This window comes from Chrysemys picta, chromosome 1, assembly GCF_011386835.1.
Source record: "Chrysemys picta bellii isolate R12L10 chromosome 1, ASM1138683v2, whole genome shotgun sequence".
Taxonomy (NCBI): domain Eukaryota; kingdom Metazoa; phylum Chordata; order Testudines; family Emydidae; genus Chrysemys; species Chrysemys picta.
In genome coordinates, this window is record NC_088791.1 from 298674736 (window position 1) to 298690387 (window position 15652).

Below are 15652 nucleotides of genomic sequence, written 5' to 3' on the forward strand. Positions count from 1 at the left end.
AATGAAGAATATCCCAGTATCAGGCAAAGATGAAGCTCTGACAAATGAGCAGGAGCCCTACGGATTTTCTGCACATATGGTAAAAAATAAGTAATGTAAGAACAGGAATGATAAAGGAACTGATCATTCTACCCTGTGGAAAAACTCCGACTGGCAGTGGAAGGTGTTGGAAGGATTAAGGATCACTTTTTTTGCTTAAAGCTTATGACATTCCAGACTTGGACTTGAGAGTCTGAATGCAAGAAGACAGTGAAATGAATTACAGTTTAATAATATTCCCACCACACGGACAAAATGGATTCAATTACATAATGGTAGCATTAAATGTTATTAAGAAGGGGATACAAAGTCTTGAGGCCAGACTTTCAGAAAATCATGATAAGCTGCTTAAAACAGCTGAAATAGCACATTTATAGGTTTTCCAGCCATAGGTTTGCTGAAGGAAAAAAGAGTTGTTACGTTGGTCACAGACTCTGGCATGCTAATCTGTTATCGAGGATTTAGTGTGTGGGGAAGCAGTGCCAGGAAGTTTTGGATTTGATTATTATATCTGAACCTGTGCATTTTTGGGATGATTTCTGGAGTGACTGCTCTTGTAAAGGAGAGAAAACAAATGGAAATGCCAGTCAACTCAGACTCCAGGAACGGCAGGAGTTGTTGCACGCAATAGGCAAAAAACCAACAGTGTCTGTGGGCCTCGTCCTTTGCTCCAGGGCTCCATTTTCAGAGCAGCCAACATGTTTCCGAGACTGAATGCAAACGGCAGTGGGGCAGATGCTTAACTGGTGTAAATTGTCAGAGTTCTGTTGAAATCAGTGTGGAGCTGTGACAGCTTAAATCAGCTGAAGATCTGTCCCAGAGAGGTTAACAAGGGCTCCTGATCTGGGCGTTTATGCATGTACCCCAGAATTATACTATTAGTGTTTGCTCTCTAGAGCTCCATAGAGCATGGTTAATAAGCAGTAAGCACTACATGACTATGTTTAAGCTTTTGCCTTTACCACAGCTTATCAGAAAACCCAATTTTTTACTATAGGAAAAATCTTTTGAAAATTTCATAATGAAAAATGTTGGGGTTTCTGCAGGAATTTTCATTTTGAAATTAAATATTTCATTTAATTTAGATTTACAGTGTCATTTCACTTTGGTTTTAGAAAACCAAAATAATTTGGTTTTCTATTTTTAGTTTTTGGATTTTCGGTCCCTGCCTACCTTTCTCACCCTTATCTACTTTGTCCTCTCGTCTTCTGCTGGAAAAAGGAGGGGATACAGTTAGAAAGTTTGTGAACTCTGTGAAGAAAACACCTTTTTACTATTTTCCAAATTTTTCCATTGGAAAAAAATGAGGGAAAAGTTTTTTGAAAAAAGTGAGAGCACTCCAAATTCAAAAACTGAAAATGGAAAACAGATTTTTTTCATTTTCCAAAAAGCAAAAAGAAATGTCAATATAATTCAAAATGAAATGACAAAAATTGATTCATTGCAGAATGACAGTTTGAAAAGAAATTTTTGTTTTGAAACTCCAATCATAAAATCATGTTTTTGTTGTTGAAATCAACACTTTTTCCTGCAGAAAGTTTCAGTTTTGAAGGAACCATATTTTTCTATGAGAAAATTTTTGATCAATTTTAGTGGTGACTTCTTCTAAATGCCTGAAACTCTGTGTTTTCTCTGTTCTGAGATATGTGTATCTCAGCAAAATTTGGCAGTCACAATCAAAATTTGATTGTTGCCTATTTCTCAAAGTGAGAATGATTTTTTAAAAAAGTAACTAGGACTGAAATCACATCATACATGAGGGCTTGGGAGCCAGATCTAAGATCTCATAAAGTGAAGAATAATTGTGTTCACAGTGCTTCTGCATGGTCTCAGGACAAATACTTCTTCTTAAGGATATGTGTGGTGTGAAAAGCAGCACTGTTGAGGCGCATGCTGCAACTGCATATTTAAGGGTATTAGTAATGGGTTATGGAGCCTCTTACTTCTAAGCTGCCAGTCCAAATACAGCCCAGGTCATCAGTAACCAATTATTCACACCATCCAATGAGCATTTAGTGGCGGATATGAACTGAGTTTAGTGGTCTGATTTTGCTTCCCAGTCCTGTTCTAGCTCCTGGTGCCATTCTTTATTACTATGCATTGTTAGCTGTGTTGCATTTCTTAGGAACCAAAAGCAATTCCAGTTTTGCAATATCATTTTACTTTCAATTAAATGATTTGGGGGATTCTTATTTTGGCTGCCGTGCAGTAACCATGTAAACAGTTCAGTAAACTACCTATAATTGGCTTGCTGGTTTAGGGCTATGTGCGCCTCCTTGTAGTACAAATGCGTGCAAAGAACAAAAGCAACAGAAATCTACTACAGATATGGCCAAACAAATTAATATGTAACATGCCTTTTGTAGTGACCTGCACTGGGTGTGGCCGGATAATCCTATTAAAGAGAACTAAAATCCACACCGCGCCCACAGTTTTACACTGGTGCAAATCTATTGACTTCAGAGGGATGGTATTGAGAGCAGATTTTGGCTTAGAGTATTTCCTTGGGAAAAGGTGTGTTCCCTACATAACATCCACATGGATGGCAATATTTGCTGTAGGTAGTCAGGGTGGACATAAATGATTCTTTGAACCCCTTGCAGTCTGAGTTACAGATGGTCCCTGCAGTTTTATAAATTTACTGAAATCATTATGTTGTGTCACATCAAGGTGCAGATTTCTGTGGATAGCAAATTACTGCTATTATGGCAATTTCTGAGATGCTGCCTACCCAGAGCTTTGGTTCTGTGAGCCTTGAAACCTGTGTTGCCTCTCCTGCTCTCTGCAAACTCCTAGGCTGTGACTGCTTGTCGCTTGGACACCCAGACAAGAAGCAGTGGCAATCACAGAAAGTCAGCTTCAGGGTTCTAACAAGCATTCCAAACAAGAGGCATTGGGAGTGTTCACAGCAAAGATGGGGATTCAAAACCTCTCCAAGGGTGACTTAAAAACCTTCCTGCAATATTCTTACATGATGCGATGGCTGCCATTCCACGGTATCTTGTTCACTGAAGCAACGGAGCTTTGGATGGTGGGGTGTTTTGAAAAAAAGTGTATTGTGCTATTCTGAAAAGTTTTTTCAGTGATATGTTATGCTCCTTGGGATATTAGATACACAAATGATAACGTGTCAAAGCTATGTAACTATACAAAACTCACACCAAAACCCCAGCTATCAAAACCTCACCACTGACCTGAGTCCTAGTGGACCAGCTGCATTCGTTCAGAGAGCAGACAGCCGTATAGTTGCATTGTGGGGACATTACAACAGTCACAAGGTGACTAGGGTTGCATGTGGAAGTCCTCACTTTTAACATAGGGGTTTGTGACCAGCCCAAAAGGTGCAGCAGGAGCCAGGGGTGGAACCATACGCCAGTGCAGAACCACTGCAACTGGTTGATGGCAGCCTGCCTTTGTAGGGAGAATGCCATTGGTTTATCTCATCACTTGTGTCAAGTTCTGGGATTGGTTGGCTGACAAAGGGCCACAAAAAGGGGCAGTGATAGCTTGAAGGGGGCCTTTTTTCGATATACCTTCTGGCTGGTCACTGTGGCCTTTCCCCTTTTCACTAATCCCAGGACAGGTTGCCTTTAGGAGAGTTCTTGTTTATGTAAGCACAATTGCAGTTGCAGCTAACAAGGGATGTGAAGGGTAACAAGAAGGGTTTCTACAGGTATGTTAGCAACAAGAAGAAGGTCTGGGAAAGTGTGGGACCCTTACTGAATGTGGGAGGCAGACTCGTGACAGATGATGTGGAAAAAGCTGAAGTACTCAATGCTTTTTTTGCCTCAGTCTTCACAGACAAGGTCAGCTCCAGACTGCTGCACTGGGCAGTATAGTATGGGGAGGAAGTGAGCAGCCCTCAGTGGTGAAAGAACAGGTTAAGGACTATTTAGAAAAGCTGGACATGCACAAGTCCATGGGGCCAGATCTAATGCAGCTAAGGGTGTTGAGAGAGTTGAAAACTCATGGTGATCGGGGGAGGTCCTCATGGCATATTGGGCTGCATTAGTAGGAGCACTGCCAGCAGATCGAGGGAAGTGATTATTCTCCTCTATTCGGCACTGGTGAGGCCACATCTGGAGTACTGCGTCCAGTTTTAGGCCCCCCACTACAGAAAGAATGTGGACAAATTGAAGAAGAGAGATCATTTAGTTGGAGGGCAACTAAAATGATCACGGGGCTGGGGCACATGACTTACGATGAGAGGCTGAGGGAACTGGGCTTATTGAGTCTGCAGACGAGAAGAGTGAGGGGGGATTTGATAGCAGCCTTCAACTACTTGAAGGGGGGTTCCAAAGAGGATGGAGCTCAGCTGTTCTCAGTGATGGCAGATGACAGAACAAGGAGTAATGGTCTCAAGTTGCAGTGGGGGAGGTTTAGGTTGGATATTAGGAAAAACTATTTCACTAGGAGGGTGGTGAAGCACTGGAATGGGTTACCTAGGGTGGTGGTGGAATCTCCATCCTTAGAGGTTTTTAAGGCCAGGCTTGATAAAGCCCTGGCTGGGATGATTTAGTTGGGGTAGGTCCTGCTTTGAGCAGGGGGTTGGACTAGATGACCTCCTGAGGTCTCCCCCTAATTCTGATTCTAAATCAAAGACTTAACAAGCTTGTGGCCACCTAGCCAAAAGATAATTCTTGTCTCCATCCTTATTTGCAAGGATAGTTTTAAATCACTGTGGGGACTGTGTCTTTTGCTCCCACTATTTGGAACATTCAGCACAAAAAAACACATTTACTTAATTTTAGGTGAGCTCCTTGCAGGTACCCTTTAAGCAGACAACTATTTGCACCTGAAAATTTATGAGGGGCTGTGAGTTAGTACAACAAAGGCAGGCGAGAGCAGTCTTGCCACAAGTATATTTTTGCAAGGTACATATTTTTTTAGACTGGGACACTTTAGAACTTTTCTCTCTCTCTCTGTGTGTGTGTGTGTGTGTGTGTGTGTGTCTGCCTATCTTTCTCTCTGTCTCTTTGCTTTTCTCTGTCCTCATCTCATCCCCTCCCAAAATTAGCTTGCCAGTTGGGTATTTATAGCACCACTTTTAAGTCAGTCAAAAGCTTTTTCTGGTGCTTAAATTCCTAGTTAACATGTCATAGAGCCATTCAGGACTGGAAATGATATCATTTATTGGGTTGCTGGTCAATTGCACAAATAGCTGGAAAAACAGGTTTAACTTGATATTAATAACAAGACACTACAGTATGCAGTACAGTACAACACCTTGCCTCCTGCTGGGAAACTCCTTGTTTCTGTTATTCTGGTTTCAGTAAGCATAGCTGCCACCTTATGTTCCCTAGTATGAAATAAGATAATTATAGCATAAGAAAATATTACTCAATCAATCTACTGAAATAACTGTTAAAACAAGCCTTCTTATAAATTTTGCTAAACAAAATATGCCTCAGACCAATGCACACAGAAGATAGTTTTCTTTGACCTCAAAAGAAATTGAAATAGTAAATTTGACTATCTGATGGAACAATGCACAGTGATGAAAAGTGAATTGGGGCCCAATCTGATTCCAACTGAACTGAGTGGCAAAAATCTCACTGATTTCAGCAGGAGCAGGATTGGGTTCTTAGGGCCTGCTTTACTTCTCACTTAAATGGATGTAAAACAGGAGTAAATCCACTGAAATTAATGGAATTGCACAGGTGATAACTAAGGTGTGTGAAATCAGAATCAGGCCACATGACTTCATTGGAGTAACATCACGGATGAATTTGTCCCCACTGTTCCTACAAAGCCATAGTTTAGTTCTTGTGCATGTGACATAATATTGTGTGGATTCAATGGGGCAATAAAAATTCAGCCCTGTGAAATAGTTAAGCTCCTTTGAAAAATGATGAATATTTTTTTTTCTCTCTCTCTCTTTTTCTGTAGTTCTAAAAACAACAGCAAAGACTAAATAGTAAGTGACTCAAAGTCTCTCCGCATGAGGTACCTTACTTGGCATGTAATGCGATGTACAAGAGGAGAGTATCCAATCAAAAAGGGCAATTTTTTTCATCGACTATAAAAGGATCCTAGTTTTAAAATGCTATTGGGCTGAATGTTTCATTTTAAGCAGCATTCCATAACTTCATCTAATATCCATCATAAAATAAGGGAGAGTTTCTATTGGTACAGGCATAGGAAAAAAGAAAGGAGAGGTTCAAATGTAGGATTGTGTAGATTAATCAGATTTATGGGGAAATAAAAATGTTCTGCATATGTGTATGGCAAAGGTTCTTATAGGAGAAGCTAACTATCACGTATTGTAGGGTTACCATATTTTGTGCCTCCAAATGGAGGACACTCCACGGCCCCGCCCCCAGCCCCGCCCCCAGCCCCGCCCAACCCCGCCCCCTCCCCAAAGTCTCCGCCCCCTCCCCTGCTTCCCGCGAATATTTGATTCGCGGGAAGCCTGAAGCAGGTAAGGGGTGTGTGGGGGGAGGAGGCGCGGCCCAGGCTGGGCCCCCGGCGTTTCCAGCCTGGGTCAGCTCGGGCCCTGGGGTGCCGGCCCCGGCCGACCACCCCCGGCCCGCCCAGCACTGCCGGCCCCCGGCAGCCCGGCGCACCCCCCCGGCTCCCGGCCCCCCGCGGGCCCGGCTCCCCGCCGGCCCAGCTGACCGGCTCCCCGCGGGCCCGGCTGACCCGGCTCCCCGCGGGCCCGGCAGACCCGGCTCCCCGCCGGCCCGGCTCACCGCGGGCCCGGCCGACCCGGCTCCCCGTGGGACCGGCTCCCCGCCGGCCCGGCTCACCGCGGGCCCGGCCGACCCGGCTCCCCGTGGGACCGGCTCCCCGCGGGCCCGGCTCCCCGCGGGCCCAGCCGACCCAGCTCCCCGCGGGCCCGGCCGACCCGGCTCCCCGCCGGCCCGGCTCCCCGCGGGCCCGGCCGACCCGGCTCCCCGCCGGCCCGGCTCCCCGCGGGCCCGGCCGACCCGGCTCCCCGCCGGCCCGGCCGACCCGGCTCCCCGCCGGCCCGGCTCCCCGCGGGCCCGGCCGACCCGGCTCCCCGCCGGCCCGGCTCCCCGCCAGCCCGGCTGACCGGCTCCCCGCGGGCCGGCTGACCTCCCGATTTTCCCGGACATGCCCGGCTTTTGGGGATTTCCCCCCGGACGGGGATTTGAGCCCCCAAAAGCCGGACATGTCCGGGAAAATCCGGACGTATGGTAACCCTACGGGTGGGGGTGTGGGGTCTGGGAGGGATTAGGGTACAGGAGGGGATTCCGACCTGGGGCAGGGGGTTGGGGTGCCGGGTGTGAGGTCTGGGAGGGAATTTGGGTGTGGGAGGGGGTTCCAACCTGGGGCAGGGTTTCTGGGTGCGAGCTCCAGCCAGGCGGCACTTACCTCAGCCAGCTCCTGATCAATGGCACACGGGTGCTAATGCAGGCTCCTGACCCCTGGTCTCCCTCCGCTGGCAGGCTCTGAGCAAGGCCTGCGCCGAGAACATGGATGACGAGCTCTCGATCCTGCTGACAGCACCCCCCAGCACAGACAAACTCCAGCACATCTTGGAGGTGAGCAGAATGGGGAGGGGCAGCAGGGGTTTTACCTTAGCCCTGGGGACTCCTAGAAAGAAGAGACTGGAAAATCCATGTTTCTATTGGATCCTTCCGAGTATGCATTCGTGATATAAACTCACTGGGTGACCTTGGGGTAACTCACTTCCCCCTTACAGCATCAGTCTTCTCCACTATCAAATCTACACTGGGGAAGAAGGACAGAAGCCCCGACAATCACCTTCACCTCTGGGTGTCTGGTCCTGGGAGCCGAAACCAACTGGACTATCTGCCCCATCTCCTAAACTGCCCTGTCTTTCCCTCCTAGGGCCTGGTCCTTAGTGCTCAACCTGGCCCCTTCCCAGCTTGTCCCTGACCTTTAAAGGACTCTCCAAGCCCCTCCCATGCCTGCTTCCCTTGGGGTCTCTCTCCTGGCTGAGCACAGGCTGCCCTTCTATCTCTCAGCAGGCCTGGGTCCTAATCACAGGCTGCGTCTTGTCACGTGACCCCCACACTTATTCCCTTCACCCTAGGGAGCTGCATCACCTGGGCCAGGTGCAGTTGAGCTCCAACCCCTTTCCTGGCCATCTCACCCTGGGACAGGTTGAAACTGGAAACCTGTGGGTAACAGTAACTGGTTGCTCGCAAAGGTGCTGAAGACACAATGGAAGAGGAAATCCTTTGGCCTGGATTGAAATTATTCCGACTGAAAGTGAATGAGAGAAAATAGGTCCAGAGTTCTCTTCCTAGCAGCAGAAAATGTAGCGATTGATAGAGGTTCAGGTCAGAAAGGACCATTATGTGCATCTAGTCGCCCCTCCTGTATAACTCAGGGCCTAGAATGTGACCAAGTGGTTCCTTCAGCCAACCATAGCATGGGACTGAGCCAGAGCATGTCTTTTGGAACGACATCCACATGCAGGAGAGCCAGCTGGCTACCAGAAAATCTCTCTTCTGCAGTGACGTGGGGTTAAGGGACACGGGGGAAAAGACATGGAGGCTGTGACTAAACTTAGAGCAGCAAGGCCAGGAAAACCAGGGTTAGGTCCCAGGCCTGGCTATCAGATCTACCGTTTTCTATTCCTGGCTTTGGGACCATGAGCGAGTCTCTGCACCGCTGGGTGCCTCGGTTTCCCCAGCTATCAAATGGAGCTAATCAAGGTTTTGTTTGTTCTCCCCATTTTACAGGGTGGGAAACCGAGACACAGTTGGGACCTGTCTACACTACAGGTCTGTCGTGCGTTTGTAATCTGCTGACCCCCACATGTTGTTCAGAGCCTATGGACAACACAGCTCCTAAAGGTACGTTTGTTCTGTGCTTATCCCCTATGTACCAGCAGGGCTGGACAGCATTTCTCACTGTGATGTGGGGAGCAGGTCCTGGGTACTAAGGGTCTGAAGAAGCTCTCAAGGACTAATTTTTTAAAATAATTGTTATCAATGAATTGGGAGAAAACATACAATCACTGCGGATAAGATTGGGGGGTGACAAAATACAGGCAGAGTGGTAATTCCTGATGGGGAGAGGGCAGTGATACAGAGCGATCTGGCTCATTCGGCCAGCTGGACCCATTCAAAGAAAACAAGTTTGAGCAGAGCCCAATGCAAGGTCCTATGCGTGGCAACAAGGCACGCCGGCCACACCTCCAGAATGGGGACGTGTATCCAGGATAGCAGTGACTCTGAAAAGGATTTAGGGGCCAGAGTGGAGAAGCCACTCAACATGAGCTCCCAGTGTGATGCTGTGGTGAACAGGGCTAAAGCCATCATTAGACGAAGGAGCAGAGCCGTGAGTAGGATAGGGAGGTGACACAGCAGCAGTGAGACTGCTATTGGAATACTGCCTCCAGTGTTGGTGTCCTCCTTTGAAAAAGATGGTCCTAGAAATTGGAGCTGGGGCAGCAAAGAGCCACCAAATGTTCTGAGGGCTGGAGAAAAATGCCTTCTAGTGAGCTATTGAAAGAGCTCAACCTGTTTAGCTTATCAAAAGAAGATTGAAGGGGACTTCATTGAAGTGTTGATGTGCCTTAATGGAGAGAAAATACTGGGGATTAAAGGGCTCTCTAGTCTAGCAGAGAAAGGCAGAACAAGACCCAATGGCTGGAAGGTGAAAAGAGACAAATTCCTATGACAAATAAGGCACAAATATTCAACAGCGAGGATGATTGAACACAGGAAGAAGCTACCAAGGAAAGTGGTGGATTCTCCATCTCTTGATGTCATTAATAAAGACTAGATGCCTTTCCGGAATGTGTTTGCCCCAAAAGTAGCTATTGTGATAGACAGGAGGCCTGTGATATGCAGGGGGTCAGATTAGATGCTCTAACTGTCTCTTCTGGCCATAAAGTCTACTCATTTCTGAGAAACCGAGTGTAGCATTGGGAGCAGCTTGTGATGTTTTACTGTCTAGCCGGCTTGCTTCCTAGAATGAACACTCATTGAGCGGGGTGATCCCCAGAGAGTAGCTCAAACCTCCAAAGTGTCTGCCCTGTGGCAGGACATTAACACTGCAGGGGAGGGGTGGGTGTGGCAGTGACATCACAAAGGCCTTTTGCAGGACCTCGGCCTATTGGCCAAAGGTGCAGGGGAGGTGGTGACCTCACAGAGGGATGCTGACATCAGCCAGGCAGGACAGGGGCGCAGGGCCAAGGAAACCTCAGAGACCCCTGTGGCTTTGCTTCAGCAAGTCTCCTCTCGAGATCTCTCTTTGAGGTCTGAGAGAGTATTTGGGTTCGTGTATGTGAGCACCAGGAGGAACCTCTTTTGAGTTTTCTCCTTTCTTTTTCCTGATTTCATTAGAAATCTGACGTCCCTGTTTAGAAGGTAAGAGCCTCCGAGAGGTTTGGAACCTGTTCAGTCTGCTGCATCTGGCTCCAGCTGAATTTTAGGCATGGAAAACACTAGCTTAAGGTGGCCAAATTTTATTCCCCACCTGGGATTTTGTCCCTTAGAATCTCTGGGGACATTAAGGTTTGTCCTTTTTCTTTTACCTTTTCCTCTATCCCTCCCTCCTTTCTTTTCATCTCTTACTTCTTTTGTCCTTTCCCTGTTCCCCTCCCACCACCAGGAGGGGTGTGTGTGTGTCATGGGGGTTGCTCTACAACTCCCATTGTGGGAGGTCCACCGAAAAATGTGGGGCTGAAATAGTGCTCAGACAGTGATCCCCAGCGGTGACCTGGGCCATCCTTTGGGCTCTCTGGTGAGAACCCTCATCCTCCCGCCCCTCGGTCTCTACCCTGATTGGCTGAGCAGGGGGTTATTGACAGGGAGGAGACTCAGGTCCCTGTTGTTTTCTTTTAAGACCAAGTAAATAGTCATAACCAGTCATATGTTCGACAAATTTTGCTGCGTCTCTGCAGTTCATTATTTTCTCTAACATTCCAGTTCTCCTAAAATACTTGCTGAATAATTACTATGAACTCTTGCTGGTCTGGAACTCACTTGAGAGCACTTTATTCAGGTCATTCAATGTCTGAAATTCAAGATCCGATGGTTAGTTTGAAAATCAGGGCTCTTGGGTCCTATTCCCAACTCTGCCACGGACTGGCTGTGTGACCTAAGACAAGTCAATTCTCCTTTCTCAGCCTCAGCTTCTCCCTCTTTCAAGTAGGGATAACAATCCGCCCTATTTACCTCCCGGCAGGTGGAGAATGGGGATCTATTGGAGAGTGTCACTAGGAGCAGTGCATAAGATGAGGTGTCCTATCCTGTTTACTCAGATCAGATTAGGACATAATAGAATGGCTGAAATAGTCTATTTTATTTGTATTTTATTATGTTGCAATTGTTAAAAGCAGCACCTACTTAGCTCAGACTGAAACATCTTATCTAATTTTTGAGATCTAAGTATCTCCTCTTTGTGTAGCTCAAACCTCCAAAGTGTCTGCCCTGTGGCAGGACATTAACACTGCAGGGGAGGAGTGGGTATGGCAGTGACATCACAAAGGCCTTTTGCAGGACCTCAGCCTATTGGTCAAAGGTGCTGGGGAGGTGGTGATCTCACAGAGAGATGCTGACATCAGCCAGGCAGGACAGGGGCGCAGGGCCAGGGAAACCTCAGAGTCCCCTGTAGCTTTGCTTCAGCAAGTCTCCTTCTCGAGGTCTCTCTTTGAGGACTGAGAGAGTATTTAGGTTCATGTACATGAGCGCCAGGAGGAACCTCTTTTGAGTTTTCTCTTTTCTTTTTCCTGATTTTACTAGAAAACAGACGTCCCTGTTTAGAAGGTAAGAGCCTCCGAGAGGTTTGGAACCTGTTCAGTCTGATGCATCTGGCGCCAGCTGAATTCTAGGCATGGAAAACACTAGCTTAAGGTGGTCGAATTTTATTCCTCACCTGGGATTTTGTCCCTTAGAATCACTGGGGACATTAGGGTTTGTTCTTTTTGTTTTACCTTTTCCTCCATCCCTTCCTCCTTTCTCTTCATCTCTTAAGTCTTCTGTCCTTTCCTCTGTTCCCCTCCCACCACCAGGAGGACTCTGTGTGTGTGTCGTGGGGGGTGCTCTGCAGTGGGAACAGGGACAATTCTCCAACTTTGGGCAGTCGAGAGCCTGGGTGAGATAAGGGGCGTTAAAGCCCTTTGTGAAGGAGAAAGGGGAGTTTCACAGTGTTGAGCACCAAGGAATTCTAAACTTTGCTAAAACATCTAGTCTGCAGAAACCAGAAATGGTTGGGGCCACATTGTAACCATTGTCTTTTTTAAGCCCATTGAGGGATGTGAGTCCCACCCTTTTAGGTATCTGGGGTGCTGGGAGAAGAGAAGAGGTGCCTGTCTCCATTTTATGGCCTCAACAAACTAAGTGCTGTGCCCCAGTTCTCGTCAGAGATCCCTGAAAAAGAACGTCTTCCCATCCATTAACATACCTGGAAAGATACTGGAACCCCTTATTAAACAATCAGTTTGTCAGCACCTACAGGACAATTTGGTTCTTAGGACTAGTGAGCATGGACTTGTCAAGAACAAATCATTCCAAACCAATCCTAGCTCCTTCTTTGGCAGGGTTACGGGCCTAGTGAAGTAAACAGTAGATGTGATCCATCTTGGTGTTAATAAGGACATTCTCACAAACAAACTAGGGAGATGTGGTCTAGATGCAATTAGTATAATATGTGTGCACAGATGGTTGCAAGCCCGTACTCCAACAGCCCAGAACCAAACACTCCTTCTCCTGGGCAGTGCGCTCCGACCTCTAATGGTCAGATGCTGCTTAGCACTGTCAGAGCAGCTTTTGCTGGGGGATTCTCCCAGCACTTTCCAATAGTGGGAAAGTATGAAATCCCCATTTGACTGCTGGGGACAGAGCCTAGAGCGGGGAGCAACTTACCCAAAGTCCCACAGGTCAATAGGAAACTCAGGCGCAGGGCTGGGAGTCACTGCCCCTCCCACTCCCAGGTCACCGCCCAAGGGTGGCTCCTCTGGCAGAGGTGCGGGGAAGGGTCACTCTCTCCTGGCTGGGCTGTTCTTTTCACTCCAGTAACATTGCAACGGCTTTGGGGAGAGGCTCACTCCCAGGATCAGATACAGGAGGGGCAGCAGGGTCCAGGGAACAGGGGCTATTCCTGCCCTGCCACTGTCTGTCTGAGAAACCTTGGCCTTGTCATTCCCTGGCTCGGTGCCTCAGTTTCCATTCTCGCCAGCCTGTGCCTATTTCCCTGCAGTTTCACCTGCGTGTTGGTGCCAGTCCCATCCCCGCACTGCACAGTCTAATACCGGCTCCTCTCTCTTGCCAGCACTATGACACCTGCCGTGGAGCCAGAGCTGGAGACCCACCTCCTCCGAGCTGCCCTGCACGCCGTCTTCACCCTGGGCATGGAGAAGGACACCACCCAAGTGCAGGTAGATCATGCTAAAGTCATGGATTGAAGAGCCAGCTGTCATCCTGCCATGAGTCCTTGCTAATTGCCTGCAGTGGGATGTGAATGAGAGAGGCCAGGATATGTGTTTGGGGGTCTCACCAGTGTTTCCCAGAGACCCCACTTCCCATCCTGTGGCAGGTGTAGCCCCACTTTCCCTAACTCTGACCCATGGCTCTCCCTTGCTTTCAGGATCTGCCTAGGGTCTTGCCAGACCTCCTGGATGCCATGCTGGGGAACCTGCTGGCAGAGTCCCCAGACACCGACAGGCTCCAGTACATCTTGGAGGTAAGCCCGATGAGAGAGGTGGGGACAATTTTACCTTCACTCTTAGATCCATTTTCCAGTCTGTCCTCCTAGCCGGGCCCCAAGTGGGCATCCTTGGTCAGGGCAGTCAGTGCAATGCCTCCTTTCCCCACAGCACATTAACTACTAGATCGTGTCCACGGTGCCGCGAGAGAGAGCCAGGGCCGTTAAGAGCAGCACTGCCCTGCTCAGATTCACCATCACCCTCCCTGAGTTTGACGTAAGTGACCTCTGACCCCAGCTTCCTGACTCCAGGCGTAGGTGATCTGGCTCCGACGGGCTGTAGGATCTGCTGCTGCAGGGGCTGTGGGTTAGGAGTGTTCCTCTTGGGGAGGCAGAGTCAGAGCAGAGAGTGAGCCTGGCTTGAGTCAAGTTCTTCTTGTCCTAGTTAAGTGGTGACTCTGGGCTTTTAAGGGGACTGTGCTCCAGGTTCATGCCTCCCTGTCATCCTGGAGCAGCTGGGGAAGCAAGTCCTCATGGAGGGCCCTGCAGAGGGGCTGAGGGGAAGGAGAGTCCTGGCCCGGGGGGGACTGGGAGCTGACAGGAAAATGCTGATGGAGTCCCCTCTCCCTCTCCCGTCCATTAGAACTCAGCGGAATTCCCCAGGATGGGTCACCACATGGCACAGCTAGCTCTGTCCGTCAGTGACCCAGCCAAGGACATCAGCCGGCAGGCCAGGGGAGGGGGTTTACCGGCTCTACCAGCTGCTGCTGCACCAGAGGAGTAAGGAACCCAGCTGGGAAATGGCACCCGCTAGAAGAGTGAGACTGGGACCCCAGCCAATTTCTCTCAGATTGACCCCGGCTGGAGGATGAGTCTCTCTATCTCTTTCTGTGTTCCACACCACGCCCTGCAATTCTGTTGGGCCGGGCACGCAGTGAGGACTCTGCCCACTGTGCAGCCACCAATGGGATTGGAAGGACACAAGCCCTGCAACCAGAAGGACAAATGTGTGTGTGTGTGTGTGTCTCTCCCTGTCACCTACTCCCTCCTGGGGGAAACCCAGCAGCTGATGGGGAACAAGGTGAGCAGCTGCATTAGACTCAGGAGATTGGGGCGCGGCCCAGGCCTCATTCCCATCCTGTGGCCATTCGGCTGGCCTGGCACAAGAAGCCTGGTGGGGAATGAAAGGGAGAGCAGGTGCTCCTGGGAAGGGAGATGAATTCACCTCCATGAGCAGGAGCGAGCCAGCTTGTCCCCGGAGCAGCTCCAGCCCAGCTCTTTAGCCAGGCTAATTAATGACAAGCTTTGCCTCATCCCAGACTTATGTTCTTAGGACAGGGTGCTATCGCTCTTGGGAAGGGCAGGAGAGTCCCCCAAGTGCCCTCTGCGAGACTCTCCTGTCCCACAGGGCCGCACCCAATTCCTAGTGGTCTGGTGTCTGTGTCACCCGAGCCACCACCCAGAGTTGCTCCCATCACTGGCAGCCTGGGAGGCCAAGGACTGACGGGTGATGGCGTCTGACCAGGCAGGGCTGAGGCACATGGGCAGGGGACGCTTGCCCTGCTGCTGGCAAGGCTGGACCCGTTTCTGGAGAGAACAGGAGGATTCAGTCAGCAGTAGGGGTTACCATGTCTAATAAATAAAAAAAGAGGACCCTCCACGGGCCCTGGCCCCCGCCCATTTTCCCCACCCCTAGCCCCCGCCCCAACTCCGCTCCTTCCCCGCCCTAACTCCGCCCCCTCCTCCCTCCCACTCCCAGCCATGGGGAGAGGGCTGCCACAGCGCTACCGGCTTCACGGTTTGCCGTGCAGCCCCCAGACCCCTGCGCCCCCGGCCGGCACTTCCCCAGTGCAGCTGGAGCACGGGAGGGGAAGCGCCCACCCGGTAGCGCTGGCTCGTGCAGCTCGGCTCTTAAAGTCTGAGAGGGGAGGAGCGGAGCAGCTCAGCTGGAGCCCGGGAAGGGAAGTGCCTGGCCGGCGGCTCGGGGTCTGGAGGAAGGGGGGGTGCTGCCCGAAGCAAGTAG

General features: G+C 49.6%; 1 long non-coding RNA gene across 1 annotated transcript; it reads left to right on the forward strand.

Annotated features, from left to right (window-relative positions):
- Positions 1-7074: 7074 nt before the first annotated feature.
- Positions 7075-15203, forward strand: LOC135980876 (uncharacterized). Its single transcript, XR_010597792.1, has 5 exons — positions 7075-7547; positions 8718-8831; positions 13258-13668; positions 13802-13906; positions 14273-15203. It is a non-coding gene; the product is annotated as an uncharacterized LOC135980876 (long non-coding RNA).
- Positions 15204-15652: the final 449 nt, after the last annotated feature.